General features: G+C 33.7%; 1 pseudogene; it reads right to left on the reverse strand.

The window, feature by feature from the left end:
* Positions 1-13,919: 13,919 nt before the first annotated feature.
* Positions 13,920-15,790, reverse strand: LOC102974837 (39S ribosomal protein L51, mitochondrial-like; annotated as a pseudogene).
* Positions 15,791-18,171: the final 2,381 nt, after the last annotated feature.

Below are 18,171 nucleotides of genomic sequence, written 5' to 3' on the forward strand. Positions count from 1 at the left end.
GAGACGTAAACTCTGGAGAAAATTTTAAGAGACAAGGAAGATAGATTCAGAAATTCTAATATCTGACAAAGAATTTCCCTAAGAGGAGAAGAAAGACAAAAAGGAAGAGCTATGGTTGGAGAAATGGAGGCAAAGAATTTCTAAGAACTAAGTGACAGGATTCTTTTGTCAAAAGAGTTCATCAAATGCTACCAGAAAAACAATTCAATAAGAAAAAATCCAGGTCTAGAAACATCAGAGTAAAATTTCAGACCATGAAGGATAAGAAGAAAATTCTCTATTTCTCCTCTTCTTCCTCTACCTAATTGGTTTCCTTTCTTCCACTTCTCTTTCTTTGGTGATGGTAGCATGGCAGAAGGCACAGGAGGCAGTAGTGGGCCTGGAGCTGAAGAGGTGGTTGGGCCATGCAGCAAGCAACAGATTCAAGGAGGTGGCAGTGGAGACAAAGGCCAAGTAGGCATGACGGGGGAGGACGGAAAGGGGAGTGAGGAAGAGCTGATGATGGAGCTAAAGGCCAAACATATGGCTCCTGTGGTCAGGAGATTAGTTATATACAGAAGGACTGAGAAAAGAAGTAATTATATTAAAGACAATGGGAGCTAGATTTTTCAGTGTTGGAGAAGTGAGTTACAAATATGAAAAGGAGGAAGGCTAGAAAGAGGCCTGAGCTGTTAAATTGGAATCGGAGATATCAATGTGAACTCATGTTTGTTTTATATATTTCTATGGATAGATATATAAAGATATAGATATGTATATATTGTAATATGTGTGTACATGTAGACATAGATATGTATATATCGTAATATGTGTGTACATGTTTATACACACGTGTATATTTTGTACCTTCTATTGCGAGAGTCTAGAAGCAATGACATCCTAGTAACTAACAATGAGCATAAGTGAGTGCCCAGATTTTAGTTTCAAGATTTCATCTTCCTCTAAAGGAACTCAAGGTCCTTGGGGAAAAAACTGATTCCAGGATGGGGGCAAGAAAAGTATAAGATGACCCTGGAATATCTTGGTGTGCCAGAATATAAGAACGTACTTAAAGAATAACTGAGCAGGGCGTGGGCCAGTTGCACAATGGATAATGTGTCTGGTTACAGATCAGAAGAATAACTGGGCATGTCAAAAGTCATAAGTGCCAGCTTTGAAGAAGCTCATACTGGCCAAATCTTAAACAATTTCAGCATTAAAATAATGACAGGAATTGATTGAAACCCAGTGAATAAAACAGAAATCTCTGAGTTGATACATATACACATACATAAAAGGGGCGATAAGAGGAAAACTCTTTCTTAGGAGAATTCCTGTTAACAGATGCTGAAAAACAGACAGAAATAGAAAATTACCATATGGCAACAATCGTAGTGGTAACTGATTCAGGTGGGGGTAGTCAATGGACACTAAGGCTTCTGGGTTTGATGAAGAACAGGATATTGGTATAATCTAGTATCTTCTTCCAAACTGCCTAACAATTACAAAGGGGAAAATGAAGACTTTATAATGGAGAAATATTGTGGAAACCAACATGAACAGGGTCAACATCAAAAAGTTAAAAACAGGGCTTCCCTGGTGGTGCAGTGGTTAAGAGTCCGCCTGCCAATGCAGGCGACACGGGTTCGAGCCCTGGTCTGGGAAGATCCCACATGCAACTAAGCCCGTGTGCCACAACTACTGAAGCCTGCGTGCCTAGAGCCCGTGCTCCACAACAAGAGAAGCCACAGGAATGAGAAGCCCGCGCACTGCAACAGAGTAGCCCCCACTCTCAGCAACTAGAGAAAACCCACATGCAGCAGCGAAGACCCAATGCAGCCAAAAATTAAATAAATGAATAAATAATTTATTTTTTAAAAGTTTAAAACATGACTTTCATAGAAATACAGAAAGAACACACATCAAAGATTTATAAACTTTATTTGTAAGTAATCAAAAAATGTTAGAAAATATTTTTACTTTAGGCAATATTAAGAAAAATTATTCAGAACTTGGAAATAAGGCAGCACATCTTTCAATGTTATTAAAGAGCAAAGATCTACCCAAGGATTATTTAAGACAGAATTCTGCAATTTTTTTCTGTAAGGTACTGAAGAGTATATATTCCTGATCTTGCAAGCCACAGGGTGTCTGTTACTACTACTCAACAGTTTTGTTGTCACACTAAAGCAGCCACAGATACCGCCCCCCCAATACATAAACTAATGGCTGAATTTGGCTCATAGTGATCTGGATTTGCCTGGCAGGCTGTAGTTTATCAAGCTCTAATCTAGAGAAATATACTTTGTTTGACTCACTATTATTGATTAAAGGTTCCAGATCAGTGAATTTACATATTAACCCACTTTTTTTTCCCCCAAGTGGAAAGGAAAATCATTTCTTTTGTTAGAAAACATAAGATCAAAGGTATGGTTTGTTGCACTGTAGAACATTAACCAGTTTTATATATAACCCAGAAATTTTACTTTAACTATGTTTTATTAAAAAGGTATAAATACACATCTCCTTAAATGTTTTTTGAACTTGTTTTGATATCTTCTTGGGTCCCTCATTAATAAATAAGTTGAATAAAATCTTTGACGTGTAACCATTTTTATGTGAGTCATAATTTTACCTTTTTGAAAAGTAAAGTTCAGCAATACAAAGTGTCCTACAGGACAAAAAAAAAATGGGTAGAGTTATCATTTCTAATGGAAGGATATCTACAAATTAACAAGTCTTCAAAGTGTCCAGACTCTAATCAAATAGTAAAGAGCAAAGTTAAGCACTGGTACACTCCTCTACATTATTAAATAATCTATGGATGGTCCTTGGTATCCCCTAGTATGACATGAAAGGATAAGCTTCATTCCCTTCTGCCTTATTTCTCAGTTGGGGGAAGAAAATGTAACAGGAAGAAAAAAATGGGAAACCCCTTATTTAATGTAACGTAAGAGGAAATAGGGGGGAAAAAGAAACAAGAATCATAATAAATTGAAAATTCAATATACGAGAGCAGAAATAATTCTAAACATATCAGTAATTATAATAAATATGAATGGATTAAGTTCTCAAAAATAGATTTAAACTAATCAAGTTCTATAAACAGCAACAACAAAATACCAGGCTAGTTACAATAAAAAGAAACCTGATAGTGCCTGATTAAAAAAAAAAAATTGAAGGCAAAAGTCATTAAGAAATGAGGGAACAACGTCATTCATACAAAAGCCATAAAATATATAACCGCAATCAACATAACATGTACCAGAATGAAGAAAACATATTCAGAACTTGAAAGAGAAACCAACAGATTTATAAGAATAGTAGGAATTTTTAAATGCCCCTTTCAGACAGCAATAGATCAAGCAGATTCAAAATAAGTATGGACAATGTCTGAATAATATAACAACATTTGCTAATAAATATAAATATATACGTGTGTATCTACTTATACACTTACATACATACACATACATATATATACATCAGTGTAGTGTATATATGTATACATCTATTTGAATACATATACACACACACTCAGAGAATAAACATTCTTTCTAATATAAATAAGAAATTTATGATAAATAACCACAAGCTACCCACAAAGGAAGTTTCAACAAACACACACACACAAAACCAAAAAACTAATATTATGCACACCATGTTCACTACCCACAATACAATAAAATTAGGGATATATAACTAAGATAGCAAAAAAGAAAAGTAAAAACACATGAAATAATAGTAAATAGAGCATTTATTTTTTGGCTTTCAAAACTATCATTAAATGGATAGTGCATTTTAAATTGATGGCACGTTAAAATTGAAGAAATACAAGCCCAAATCTTTTATTCAAAATTGCAAAATCCAGAAAGCTCTGAAAAATCTGAAGTAATTTTTTAATTTGTTTGGCATCAAAACATAATCTGATCTGAAATTTTTTAGTAGGAAAAGCTGTTCTGAATTGACAGGAGACCATTTAAAGACTATATTCTACAGAGTGTGAATATTCATATGTTGGTGGCAAAAAAAAAAAAAAAAAATTTCTGAGTAATCAGTACTGCCCCAGGCCCCTCTGGAAGAAGTTACATAATAAATTCATATGAGTTCATGTTACCATTCTAAAATCTAAAAACTTTTCAACTCCAAAACAGACATCAAATCTCAAGTGGTTTCTAAAGGGACTGTAGACTGCTACAGTATTTCGTCTGTATTCTGAACCTAAGAAAAAGCATAATGAAGGGAGCTTGTCAGCTCTAATATCTATTTTTCCACCTCCTAAATGCAAACCAATCAAATATTTTTCTGTGGCAAGACTCCAATTTTATGACTATTATAATATACAAACAAACTATTTAATTTTTCTTTCTTTCCTTTCATGCAGAGAATAATGAAATGCAAATATTTTCCCTTGCCTAGAGGCAGGGTTTGAATATTAAGAAAGAGAACTAATATTTTGATTGTTAATGATTCAGCCTCTAAGGGTAATGAGCCATCAAAATTTATTGAGAAAAAAAAACAGGAGAACTAAATTTGCCGAAAGAAAAAGTGCCTGTGAAGGAAGTCTGAATAGAGAGGAATAGATTTCCCTCCACCTTCCCACTATCCCTGGCAAAAAGGAAGTTGGAAAGAGGTGAGTAAATGAAAGGGGGTACCAGAAGGACCCTGGGAGCTTTGGAGCCCAAGAGAGCTTGCTACCTGGGAAGAAACAAGTAGGTAGACCTAATTAAGGACCACTGCCAAGAGCACTATTCAAGTGCTCAGATGATGAATGGAAGCTGAGAAAGCAGGAGCCTTCACAAGTGAGAATGTCACACTACTCCAGTTGATCCTCTCTTTAGCAACAAGAAAGGACTTTAGAACCCAGTGGTTCACCTATTGATTTTGAGCAGTGATGATGCCTTCTGGGGTATAGGATTTTACTGTTTGAATAACCCATGGAGGAAATCCTCCTGATTATAATATTTTAGGCCCTCTCAAACCCAAGATAGGAGAGATGAAATCCTGGACAATTAGTGTAGTAGTAATGATGGGGAAATCACTCCTTGTGTTTCTGTTGCCGGTGAAGGAGTACAGAAATGAACAAGATTTTATTTTGTAAGTGGCCTAAGAGACTGTCCTACATCTGAATGATTTGTAAATATATAATAATTCATGTTCCTCTTTATTGGTAGTTATCATTAGAAGTGTGGGCAGTTTTAGTTACTGAACCAATCTTTGAAGTGAAGAAGTAAACCAGACTTTGAAATAAAGAGTACAACCAAAAATCATATTAAAAATAATTGCAGTGTATGTAACAGATCTGATGCAAAAATAGATTTTGTATAGGCACTACTAAAGTTAACAAACTACAACAACAACAAAACCCTGAGAAATCTCTATAACCTTAAAGACTGATTTCCTGTGTTGAGTGGGTTTATATCTCAAGCCTGGAGAAAGAAGCAAGCTCTTGTCTTTCACACTTTCATTGACCATCATTACGCCCATTCAAATCTGCCTAAATTCCATCCACACATGAATTCATCTCTTCCTTAAGAGGTTCCATAAATGACAAGCCCAAGGGAGCATTAGGTTAGATGATAATTTTCAAAAGAAGATAAAATGTCTCTCATATAAATATAAAATTAACACATGTCAAAGATGTTATTTAACTCATTAATTAAATGAGGGACCCATTTCAATGGGTTTAAAAGGGGACCTCAAAGAAGACATACTTTTGAGTCTGTAATACTGAGATGAATTTGCAAAACTGGTTTTCCCACAGGAGGAAAAATGTTTTCCTTCCATTAGACAGAATCTTTTTTGCATGTCTACAGACAAGAATTATTTGCATTGTTATACATTTTCTACAACTTAACTTCACTCTGTACAGAGTTGTAAAATAGCTTAGTTAGAGACAAAGTTGCATATCCCTAAAGGTTCAGATAATCCCCAAAGGCTCTAACATTGCACTGAATATATAGACAGTAATCTCCTTTGCTTATCCTGAAGTCATAAATTTCCCCATTACAAATATTACTTGAATACAATTTTTTAAATGTCACAGCTATTTCCGCAATTCTCCAAGTCAAGCTGAACATTCTGTTTTAAAGGAAATGTTCATCATTCATGTGAATTATAATAAAATGTCAAGATTTTTGATAATTGTCAAAGTATCAATGACAGTGAGTAGGCAGAAATGATTAGTTCCTATTCTGATACTTAGTAGATATACTTACAGTTTGCGAAAACTTAGGCAAGGATAAAGAGAGAGAAAAATATTTTGTCAATCATTACTTTAAAAATAATATTCAGCAGAAGAAACATCTTGATAGTCATCAAAAGCAATATCAATAAATATGTTTATATGTACTGTAATATTTCTGGGTAGAACTAAGATCAATAGAAGGATTCTGTTAATTCTCAAAAAAAGGTTATTGAGAGAAAATATAGCAAGTAGCTCAAATTTTATTAGAGACATTTTAGAGACTTGGGCCACTCAAATTGTCATTCTTGAAATATGTTTTACACTCTAAGACAAACAAAAATACAGTGAATTAAATGCTAAGGATAATTGACATATTAACTATGGATCAAAATATTGGTATAAAAAGGTTTTCTTTAACATATTACACATCACATATGTTGAGGTCTCTTATATATAACACAAAGAACCCCAGCCTGCTTTTATAAATTTTGAATTATCATATCTCTGTATAAATGTTGTAGCACTGATATATAATTTTAGGGCACTCTCCTTAGGATTTATTTAATGCCAAGGCTTTCAATCACAAATAAAATCCTGAATTATAACACCAGGAAAGTATCTGATTTTTTAAAGAATATTACTTGCTGATATGACAGAACTATATTAGAGTAAAAAGTAGGAATTTTCCATGTATATTTTTCCAAAGAAAGCTGGGAAAACTCTGCTTCCAGCTATTATAGAAAAGTATATATCAGAATAATTCTCTTGCCAAAATTAATCATACAATGCATGAAACAACAGTTTGACACATTAGAAAATACTGATGGCAGGCAGAACTTGAGAAGCAGCAGTCCTGGAGAGAAGGCAAGCACACTGAGGTGAGACTCTGCACTGTGTTCTTCCTCAAGACACCTGCAGATTGGCAGCAGAAAAACAGAGGCTAAACACAAAGACAAACCTTGCTTGTAACACTCTCACTGGGCTGAAGAGACAGAATTCAGAGTTGAAGGTAGCCAACGCGGTTAAGACTTGAGGAAAAAGAAAGCACAGAAAAAGAGATATAGGAACATATGTATATGTATAACTGATTCATTTTGTTATAAAGCAGAAACTAACACACCATTGTAAAGCAATTATACTCCAATAAAGATGTTTAAAAAAAAAAGAAAATACACAGATGACAAATAAGCACATGAAAAAAAAAAAAGTGTACCTGAAATTCTGCATGCAACTTCCCTGCAAAGAGTTTTCCAGCTCTGAAACCGCACATACACAAAGCAAGACTCCCAGAAACCTAGCCAAAATTAGTAGTATGCCAGATAGCTAAGCAAAGATCTTGGCAGTATGGTAGTACTGAGGACATGTAGAACATAATTCAGGGCTCAAAAAGTAAAGGGGATGTAGGAAACACCCTCATGATTACACTTGAGACCACAGAAAAGGTATACCCTAGAAATAAGGACTGTGTCCTGAGATTGAAGACAAATTAGGACAAAACCAATCCAATCAGAGTAGAGAATCCACCTTCAACTAGATCAAGATGATCTGCCATATCTCTCTCTTCCTGTCAAAATGAAATTAAATTATCTTGGGGAAAGACATCATCACCTAGGACCCCTGTAATTTTTCATTCAGGATATCAATATTCCATCAAATCTTACTAGAGAAAACAAGAAATTGGAACATATAAAAATAGGAAAAATTTGAGAATAGAAATAGAACTAAAGATGATACAGCTATTGGAGTTATCATTAGATAATGTATTCTTTAAAAAAGAGAAAAGGATGGAAAATTTTCAAGAAAACAGTTATCTACTAAATAGAATCAAGAAGAAATTATATAAATAAGATAATTGAAATTAATAATCTAATACATGAGTTTAATAGCAGATAAGGCAAAGTAAAGATTAGTAAACTGAAAGAGAATAACTAGGAAACATCCACATGAAAAGTCAGAAAGAAAATTCAATGGGGACAATTCAATGGGAAAAGAACAATCTTTTTAAAAGTGGTGCTGGGACAACCTCAAATGCACATGCAAAAGAATAAAGTTGAATCATATACAAAATTAACTCAAAATGGACTGTAGCCCTAAAAGTAAAGCTAAAGTCATAAAACTTTTAGAAGAAAACATAAATCTTCAAGACCTAGATTTAGCAATGGTTTCTTAGGCATGCCACCAAAAGCACAAGTGACAAAAAAGTTACAAAAAGAAAAAAATACATAAATTGGATTTCATCAAATTAAAACATCTGCACTTCAAAGGACACCACCAAGAAGATGAAAAAAAACAACACCTCAAAGAATGGAAGAAAATATCAACAAATCATGTATTTGATATCTATAAAGAATATATAAAGAACTCTTACAACTCAGCAATAAAAAGGCAAATACCTCAATTTTAAAACTGGCAAAGGATTTCAAAAGGTATTTCTCCAAAAGAAATATACAAATACCCAATAAGCACCCAATGTTCAAAATCATTAGTCAAATACAAAACTACAATGAGAAACCAGCTCCAAGCCATTAAAATAGCTAAAATAAAAAAACAATAACAAGTGTTGGTGAGTTTGTGGAGAAACTGGAACCCTCATACATTTCTGATGAGATTATAAAATCTTCCAGCCACTTTAGGGAAAATGTTTGACAGTTCTTCAAAAAGTCAAACATAGTATTAATACATGACCCAGCAATTCCACTCCTAGGTATGTACCCAAGAGAATTGAAAACATATGTCCATAGCAAAATGTGTATATGAATGTTCAGAGCAGCATTATTTATAATAGCCAAAAAGCAGAAACAACCCAAATGTCCATCAAGTGATGAATCAATATCAAATGTGGGACCTATATGGGAAAAGAATCTAAAAAAAAGTAAATATATGTATATATATAACTTGATTCACTTTGCTGTACACCTGAAACTAATACAACATTGTAAATAAACTATACTCCAATAAAAAATATTAAAAAAATATTAAATGTGGTATATCCATACAACAGACTAGCATTTGGCCATAAGAAAGAATGAAGTACTTATACATGCTCATATAGACAAACCTTGAAAATATTATGCTAAGTGAAAGAAGCCACACAAAGGTGATATTTTTGTGATTCTATTTATATGAAATGTCCAAAATAGGCAAACTTATAGAGACAGAAAGTAGATTATCAGCTGCCAAGGACTAGGGAGAAAATGGAATATGGACTGATAATGGGTACAGGGTTTCTTCAGGAGTGATTAAAATATTCTAAAATTAGACAATATTTACAACTCTGTAAATATAAAATTAGACAGTATATTTACAACTCTATAAATATAATTTAAAAAACACTGATTTGTCATACTTTAAAAGGATGCATTTTATGGTATGTAAATTACATAGCAATAAAGCTGTTATAAATTAAGTTAAAATTAGAAAACAAAAACAAAACTGAGAGAATTCAATGTAAATATATGTGTAAATATATGCTAAAAGACATATATTTACACATATATAAAAGACATTTTCCTTCAGTTAGAAGGAAAATGATCCAGCTGGAAATCTTGTGATGTAGGAATTAAGGAAAAGCACCAAAAGTTCAAAATGTAAGTAAATTTAAATTAATATTAGTTGATGTTTTTAAAGTAACTTGTGTGATTTAAAATATATGGAAACTAAGACATATAACAACAACAGCATAAAAAGTGAGAGTTAATGGAGTGAGAATGTTTATGAGATCCTTACTTTGTCCAGAAGGAGTAAAAACATTAATTCAAGGTAGATTCTAATTTAATGTAGATAGAAATAATTCAAGAATGCATGATGTAATCTCTATATTAACCACAAAGGAATATTTTAGATGCATTACTATCAGGCATAGAAGTAAAAGAGAATAATAAAATATACTTATTAATTCAAAGTTAGTTAGGAAAAAAGAAAAAGGAAGAAACAAACACAAGGAGAAATAAAATAAAATAAAGCCTAATATAGTAAATTTAAACACAAGTACAATAGTAATTATATCAAATATAAATGGACTATATCCTTCAATTGAAGGACAAAATTATTCAAATAGAATTTTTTTAAATCTATACACTGCTTACAAGACCTTAAATGTTAGGAAACAAAAGTTGAAAGAAATGTACGGAAAAAGAGATTATATGCAAACACTAACCAAAAGAGAGGGGTTGTAACTACAGATAGATAAGATAAAGAAAACTTTAAGGCAAAAATTAATAACTAGAAATAAAGAGATGTGAAAATATGATTTTAAAAAACAGTCAATTCAAAAGTGTTTTATAATAATCTATATTTGTATGCACCTAGTAACGGAACATCAAAATATGTAAAGCAATACATATTGCTTTACATATGTATTGCTTTAAGAGCTAAACTGGACAGAGCTAAATGGATAAATAGTTAATACACAATTATGGTTGGAGATATTAACAAAATTTTGGTAATGATCAATGCAGACAAAGATATCGGTAAGGATATATAGAAGAACTGAACAGCACAGTTACCACAATTGACCTGATTGAACTACATAGAAAACTCCATCCAACACAATAGAATTCACATTCTTTTCAGGTGTGTATGAATCGTTTATCAAAATAAAGCATATTATCTCAAATAAATTTGAAAGGATTGAGTTAAAGAGAATAAATTCTTTGATAAGTAATTAAGCTAGAAATTACAAAGAAAGATAACTAGAAAACCCTCCAATACATCAGAAATTAAACAATATAACGCTAAGTAACTCATAAGTTAAAAAATAATGATTGACAATAGAAAATATTTTAATTGAATGATAATAAAAATATATCAAAACTTGTGGGGAAAGTTAAAGGCTTAAGTGTATATATTAGGAAAGAGGAAAAGTTAAAAACCAGTTATCTATGTTTCTACCTCAAAAGTAGGATGTTAAAGAAAGAAAATAATAAAATGAGAACAGAATCAATAAAATAGAAACAAACATACAGTGAAATTTTTAAAAAGTGATAAAACGGATTAACTTCTAGGAAGACAAAACAGAAAAAATATAAGAAAAGAAAATACAAATTACCATTATGAGAAATTTAAGAAGTGAACATTGCTAAAGATTTTACAGTCATTCAAAATATAAAAGGAGGATATTATAAATAATGTATGTCACAGAATTTGAGAACTGAGATGAAATGAAACAAACTGTTGAAAAACACACCTTCCCTTAACTTATATAAGAATAGATATATGTAAAATTAGAATAGTTGCATATCTGTTAAAGAAACTGAATTTGTAATGAAAAACTTTCCCATAAAGAAAAATCCAAGTCCAGATGGATCTGCTGGTGAACTACTGCAAACACTAAAAAATAATAATAACAATAATTTTTCTGAAAAAAAGAAAAAGAGGGAACATTTCCATGTTCTTTTATGTGGCCAATGTAATCTGACACCAAAATCTGTCAAGGATATTACAAGGAAGTAAAATTATAAGCCAATATATCTTATGAACATAGGTGCAAAAACCCTAAATAAAATAGTAATAAATTGAATCCAGCAAAATATGAAATCAGAAAGACACACACACAGAAAAAAATATCACAAAGTATTACCAAACTTGACCTAACTGACCTTATAAAGAAGAGTACTTCCGTACTTCCAACACAACAGAATACATATTCTTTTCAAGGACTTATGAAACATTTCACAAAATAGATATTATAATGGTCAACAAAGCAAGTGGGATATATTCAAGGTGTGCAAAGTTCATTTAATATATAAAATTCAATCAATGAGAGATCTACTTTCAGTCTGGTGAGTAAACTCCAGCCAGATCAATCCACCCAGAGATAAAAATTGCCAATACAGGACAAAACACCATAACTAACTATAGGCATTGGAGAACAAACAAAAGTAAGCCAATTCCGGAGGCAATTTAAACTTGGAAGAGGGATAGCAATGGGGTGAATTTCCCATTTTTATAATTTGTAGAGTAAGAGGATACATTCATGCCATGTGTAGGTTAGTTAAAACTCCAATAGAAAACTGTAGGATTTTTAGGCTATAGAACCAGGGGAGAGTTCAAAATGATCACAGCTGTTGGTAAGTGCTAGGGGATCTCAGAAAGAAGAAAAGCAGGAAGCTCTAAATTTTCTGTATAAACTCTGCTCAAATCTCTAGTTGAATTTGACAAAATCCAACACACATTCATGATAAAAACTCTAAAAACTATCAATAGATAAGAATTTCCACCTCATAATAACTGGCATCTATAAAAAACCTACAGTTAACAACATCATACTTAATGGTGACGGTCTGAAAGCTTTCCTCCTAATATCAACAACATTACAAGGATGTCCTGTCCTCTCTTATTACTCCTACTCAACACTGAACTAGCTATGACCTCCAACATAGCAAGGCAAGAAAAAGAAACTATAAGCACACAGGTCAAAAAGTAAGAAGTCTTTATTTGCAGACAATAAAATCTTTTATGTAGAAAACCCTAAGGAATATGTTTTAGAAATTACTAGAACTAATAAACAAGTTTACCAAGGTCACAAGATACAAGATTAATATACAAACTGAATTGTATTTCTCTATACTAGCAAAACATCCAAAAACAAAATTAAGAAAACAATTTCAATCACAATAACATTAAAAATAATAGGATACTTACAAATAAATTAAATAATAAATTGAGCTACAAATTCAAGTTTGAGCTAATATTCAAGTTTGAATTACAGAACCAACAAAATAACGATCAAAATCCCAGTAGTTTTATTTTGTAAAAGTTAACAAGTGAGGACTTCCCTGGTGGCGCAGTGGTTAAGAATCCACCTGCCAATGCAGGGAACACGGGTTTGATCCCTGGTCCGGGAAGATCCCACAGGCTGCAGAGCAACTAAGCCTGTGCGCCACAACTACTGAGCCCGCGTGCTGGAACTACTGAAGCCCGTGCGCCTAGACCCCATGCTCTGCAACAAGAGAAGCCACCACGATGAGAAGCACGTACACCGCAACGAAGAGAAGCTCCCACGTGCCGCAACTAGAGAAAGCCCACGTGCAGCAACAAAGACCCAACGCAGCCCCCGGCAAAAAAGTTAACAAGTGATTCTAAAATTGATATAGAGATGCAAATATCTAGAGTAGCTAAAACAATTTCAAACAAGAAGAAAAAAGCTAGAGAAGTTATACTACCTGATTTCAAATCATACTATAAAGCTACAATAATCTGGACAATGAGATTTTGGCATAAGGACAGACATACAGATCAATAGAACAGAACAGGCAGTCCAGAAATGAACTCACATTTATGGCCAACTGATGTTTGGCAAAGACACCAAGATAATTGGTGGGAAAGAAAAATGTTTTCAAAAAAACAGAAAAAATATCCACGTTAAAAATAAACTTAAAAGACGCAGACATAGAGAATGGACTTGAGGACATGGGGTGTGGGGAAGGGGAAGCTTGGACGAAGTGAGAGAGTGGCATGGACACATATACACTACCAAATGTAAAATAGATAGCTAGTGGGAAGCAGCCACATAGCACAGGGAGGTCAGCTCAGTGTTTTGTTACCACCTAGACGGGTGGGATAGGGAGGGTGGGAGGGAGACGCAAGAGGGAGGGGATATGGGGATATATGTATACATATAGCTGATTCACTTTGTTATACAGCAGAAACTAACACAACAGTGTAAAGCAATTATACTCCAATAAAGATGTTAAAAAGTAAAATAAAATAAAAATAAACTTAGACACATCTTACATCACATACAAAGCTTAACTCAAAATGGATCATAATACTAAATATAGGATATAAAACTATAAAACTTTTAGAGAACATGTAGAAGAAGATCTTTGTGACCTTGGGTTAGGTAAAGATTTTTTAGATATAATACCAAAGCACAATCAATAAGAAAAAAATGATAAATTGAATTTTATCAGTATCTTTTAAACTTTATTCTTCAAAAGACATTGTTTAAGGAAATAAAAAGACAAAGCACAGACTGGGAGAAAATATTTACAAAACATATATCTGATAAAGGACCCATACCCAAAAAATATAAAGAACAATTAAAACTCTAGAATAAGAAGACATACAACTCAATTTTTTAAATGAGTAAAAGATTTGATGGCACATGAAAAGATGTTCAACATTATTAGTCATTAGGGAAAGGCAAATTAAACTACAATGAGCTACCACTACATCTGCTAGAATGACTGAAATCAGGAAGACTTAACAATAGCAAGTATCACTGAAGATGTGGAGACACTAAAACACTTTTATGCTGCTGGAGAGAGTGTGAAAAGACAAAAACAGTTTGGCAGTTTCTTGGATGTGTAAACTTATCATATGTCCCAGAAATTCCACCCCATGTATCTATCCATAAGTAATAAAAAACATATGTCCACACAAAGACTTGTACATGAATGTTCATAGCAGCAATATTCAAAATAGCCAGAAACTGGAAACAATACAAATGTCCATTAACTGGTGAATGGATGCACACAATATGGTATATCCATGCGATGAAATATTATTCAGCAATAAAAAAGAACTACTGAAACTTGCAACAACACAAATGACCTCATAAATATTATGCTAAGTGAAAAAGACAGACACAAATGTTTACATAATGTATGATTCCATTTATATGAAATTTCTAGAGAAGGCAAACCTATAGAGATAGAAAGCAGATCAGTGGTTGCCTAGGGCTAAAGGTAAGAATGGAGATTGACTACAAATGGTCAGGAATAAACTTTTGGGAGTGATGGAAATGTTCTAAAGTGGAATTGTGATGAGGTTGCACAAATGCTTAGGTTTACTAAAATTTATCAAACTGTACACTTATGCTATACAAAATTGTAAATTACATCTCAATATATATTTTTAATCTTTAGCTGACTTCCAAATCATACATGTGTCAGAAAAATTCAGATAAAGATAAAAGAACTTAACTGTGATTTTAGCTTCCATACAAGAGACAGAGTTTGAAATTTGAGTCCAACTAAGTTTATTACCTAGCAAAATGAAAAAAAAATCAGAATTTTTGGAAGACTATAACAGAATCCACAACATAACACTGACAATGTCCACGATATAATCTAAATTTTCTAAATATATATATATATATTTTTTTTTTCTTTTACAAAGAAGTCCCATTTTATTCTTGAGAGCATATAAATCCCTTTCCTCATAAGGAAAAGTACTTTCCCCTTCTCTTGGGTGAGAGATATGCCTCTTCCACAGTTCCCAGCTTTCTCTTTTACCAGTACTTGTACATGCCAGTTAAAGAATTTGTAGAGATAGGTGATGCGTTTGTTCAGGTTGTGCAGGTCATCAATGAACATCTGATTTCCAACCATTCTCTTCTTTCAGATACAACGCTGCAATTAACTCCCCTTCCAGCCTCGAAGACATATGGGGCCCTTGATCAGTTCTCTGGGGGTGCTTTTCAAAGTTTCCCAGGATCCCGATGTTGTCATATACCCCAAATATGACCCTCTTCTCATTCCAACGATCAACCACTTTGTGGGACGGGAGGGTGACCCTTACATGGAACAATCTAGGAACACCCAGAGAGAAGCTTCTGCAGGCCAGTGGCACCTGGCCCCATAGGCTCCTGCCTGCCACCCAAGTGAGGCTCCCTGCCATTGCTCTCGTCTCCCCCGCTACAACAGCTCACATCATAAGCACAGGAGGGAGGGCCAGACATGGGCTTCAAGGAGATAACAAGAACCATCCCCGCTGGGTTCACAAGGGTACTATGTGCATGCAGCCATCTTGGGCTCTACCTCCTAAACATATTTAAAAAAAAAAAAAAACCGGAAAATTTTACCCATTCTCAAGAGAAAAGACAATATAAATATCAACCCTGGATGATCCAGAAATTGAAATTACTAGATGTCAAAAATCTAGAAATAAGAAAATTAAAACCACCAAACCAAAATATAGTATTTAGTAAGAGTTTATTGTGCATATAAGAACAGTTTGTGAACTGGGAGCTTTCAGATTTAAAACTAATATGAAGCTCAGGGGGATGACATTACAGGACGGTTTATAAAGTGAAAATGGTTGATTCTTATAATGGGGGTTTCTGGATTGCAGGGGATTTGTTAAAAGTGATTACCTGATACCATTTTTAGGAAGACAACTTAAGTTTCTTTTATGATTATCAGAAGCATTTACAAGAAGCAGTCCAAGTTAAGTTTCACTTGTTTTGCAAAATAAGTTAAATTAAGTTACACTTATGCGGTTTAAGTGGTTTTGTCTGCCCAGGGAATTTTCAAGTCTGGGCTCCATTTTGTATTTAATTTTAACACAGTCAAGGATTTTTAGAGCAGCTATTATAACTACACTCAGTGTGGTAAAGAAAAATATTCTGGTAATGAATGGAAAGTTAGGGAATCTCAGTAAAGACATAGAAATTATGCAAAAGAAACTAATGAATTCTAAAACTGAAAAATGAAATCTCTGAAATTAAAAAAAAAATCCTTGGATAGGCTTGAAAACAAAATAGAGATGACAGAGAAAACAGTCAGTGAGCTTGAGGATACAATAGAAAATATCCAATCTGAAATATAAACCAAAAAAATTAGAAGAAAATTAATAGAGCCTCAGAGAACTCAATGTCAAAAGATCTAACACGTGTAATTGGAGGCCCAGGATGAAAAGAATTATGGCAGAAAAAGTATTTGAAGAAATAGCCAAAATTTTCCCAAATTTGGTGAAACACATAAACATAGAAGCTTGGTGAACCCAGAACATGATAAATATAAAGGAGCTATGTGTAGACACATCATCATCTAACTGCTGAAAATCAAAGAAAAAGATAAAATCTTGCAAGCAGTCAGAAAAAAATGACACAATTACACAGGAGAAAATGGTTCAAATGATCACAGACTTTTCAACTGAAACAATGGAGGCCAGAAATTCATGAAACAATATCTTCAGGGTGTTAAAAGAAAAAACTGTGTCAATCCAGGATTTCATATGCAGCAAATACATCTTGCAAAAATGAAGGTGAAATAATGTTTTCAAATAAAAGAAAACTGAGAAAATTTGTCACCTAACAGATCTGCTGAAATGCTAAATAAAATTCTTCAGGCTAAAGGAAAATGAAAACCCAGATCTTCAAGAAGGAATAAAAATAGTTGGATGTAGGGCTTCCCTGGTGGCGCAGTGGTTGAGAATCCGCCTGCCAATGCAGGGGACACGGGTTCGTGCCCCGGTCCGGGAAGATCCCATATGCCGCGGAGCGGCTAGGCCCGTGAGCCATGGCCGCTGAGCCTGCGCGTCCGGAGCCTGTGCTACACAACGGGAGAGGCCACAGCAGTGAGAGGCCCTTGTACCGCCAAAAAAAAAAAAAAAAAATACTTGGATGTAAATGTAATACATGAGCTAATGTAAAATATTATTTCCCCACTTAATCTCTTTAAAACTATATATATTAAAATATATCTAGGTGTTTAGGTCAAAAATTATAAAATTGTTGTGTGTGATTTATAATACATATAGATGTAACACATATGAAAATTATTGCATAAAGATTGTTTGGGGAATAATAGACCTTTATGGTTGTAAGTTTTCTACATTTTATGTGAACTAACTCATTATTAATTCTAAATTGAAATAAAAAGTTAAGTATATCTATTAACCTTCAGAGCAACCACTTAACCTGGGATTATAATCTCTTAAAAAGCAAGACCTGTGTTTTATTCATCTTTCATCCAGAATGATAAACCACTGAGTAATGAATCTAATGACTGAATAAATATAGTGAAACAGGGGCTTCCCTGGTGGTGCAGTGGTTGAGAATCTGCCTGCCAATGCAGGGGACATGGGTTCGAGCCCTGGTCTGGGAAGATCCCACATGCCGCGGAGCAACAAGGCCCGTGCGCCACAACTACTGAGCCTGCGCGTCTGGAGCTTGTGCTCCACAACAAGAGAGGCCGCGACAGTGAGAGGCCCGCGCACCACGATGAAGAGTGGCCCCCGCTCGCCACAACTAGAGAAAGCCCTTGCACGGAAACGAA

Source organism: Physeter macrocephalus, chromosome 5, assembly GCF_002837175.3.
Source record: "Physeter macrocephalus isolate SW-GA chromosome 5, ASM283717v5, whole genome shotgun sequence".
Lineage (NCBI taxonomy): Eukaryota > Metazoa > Chordata > Mammalia > Artiodactyla > Physeteridae > Physeter > Physeter macrocephalus.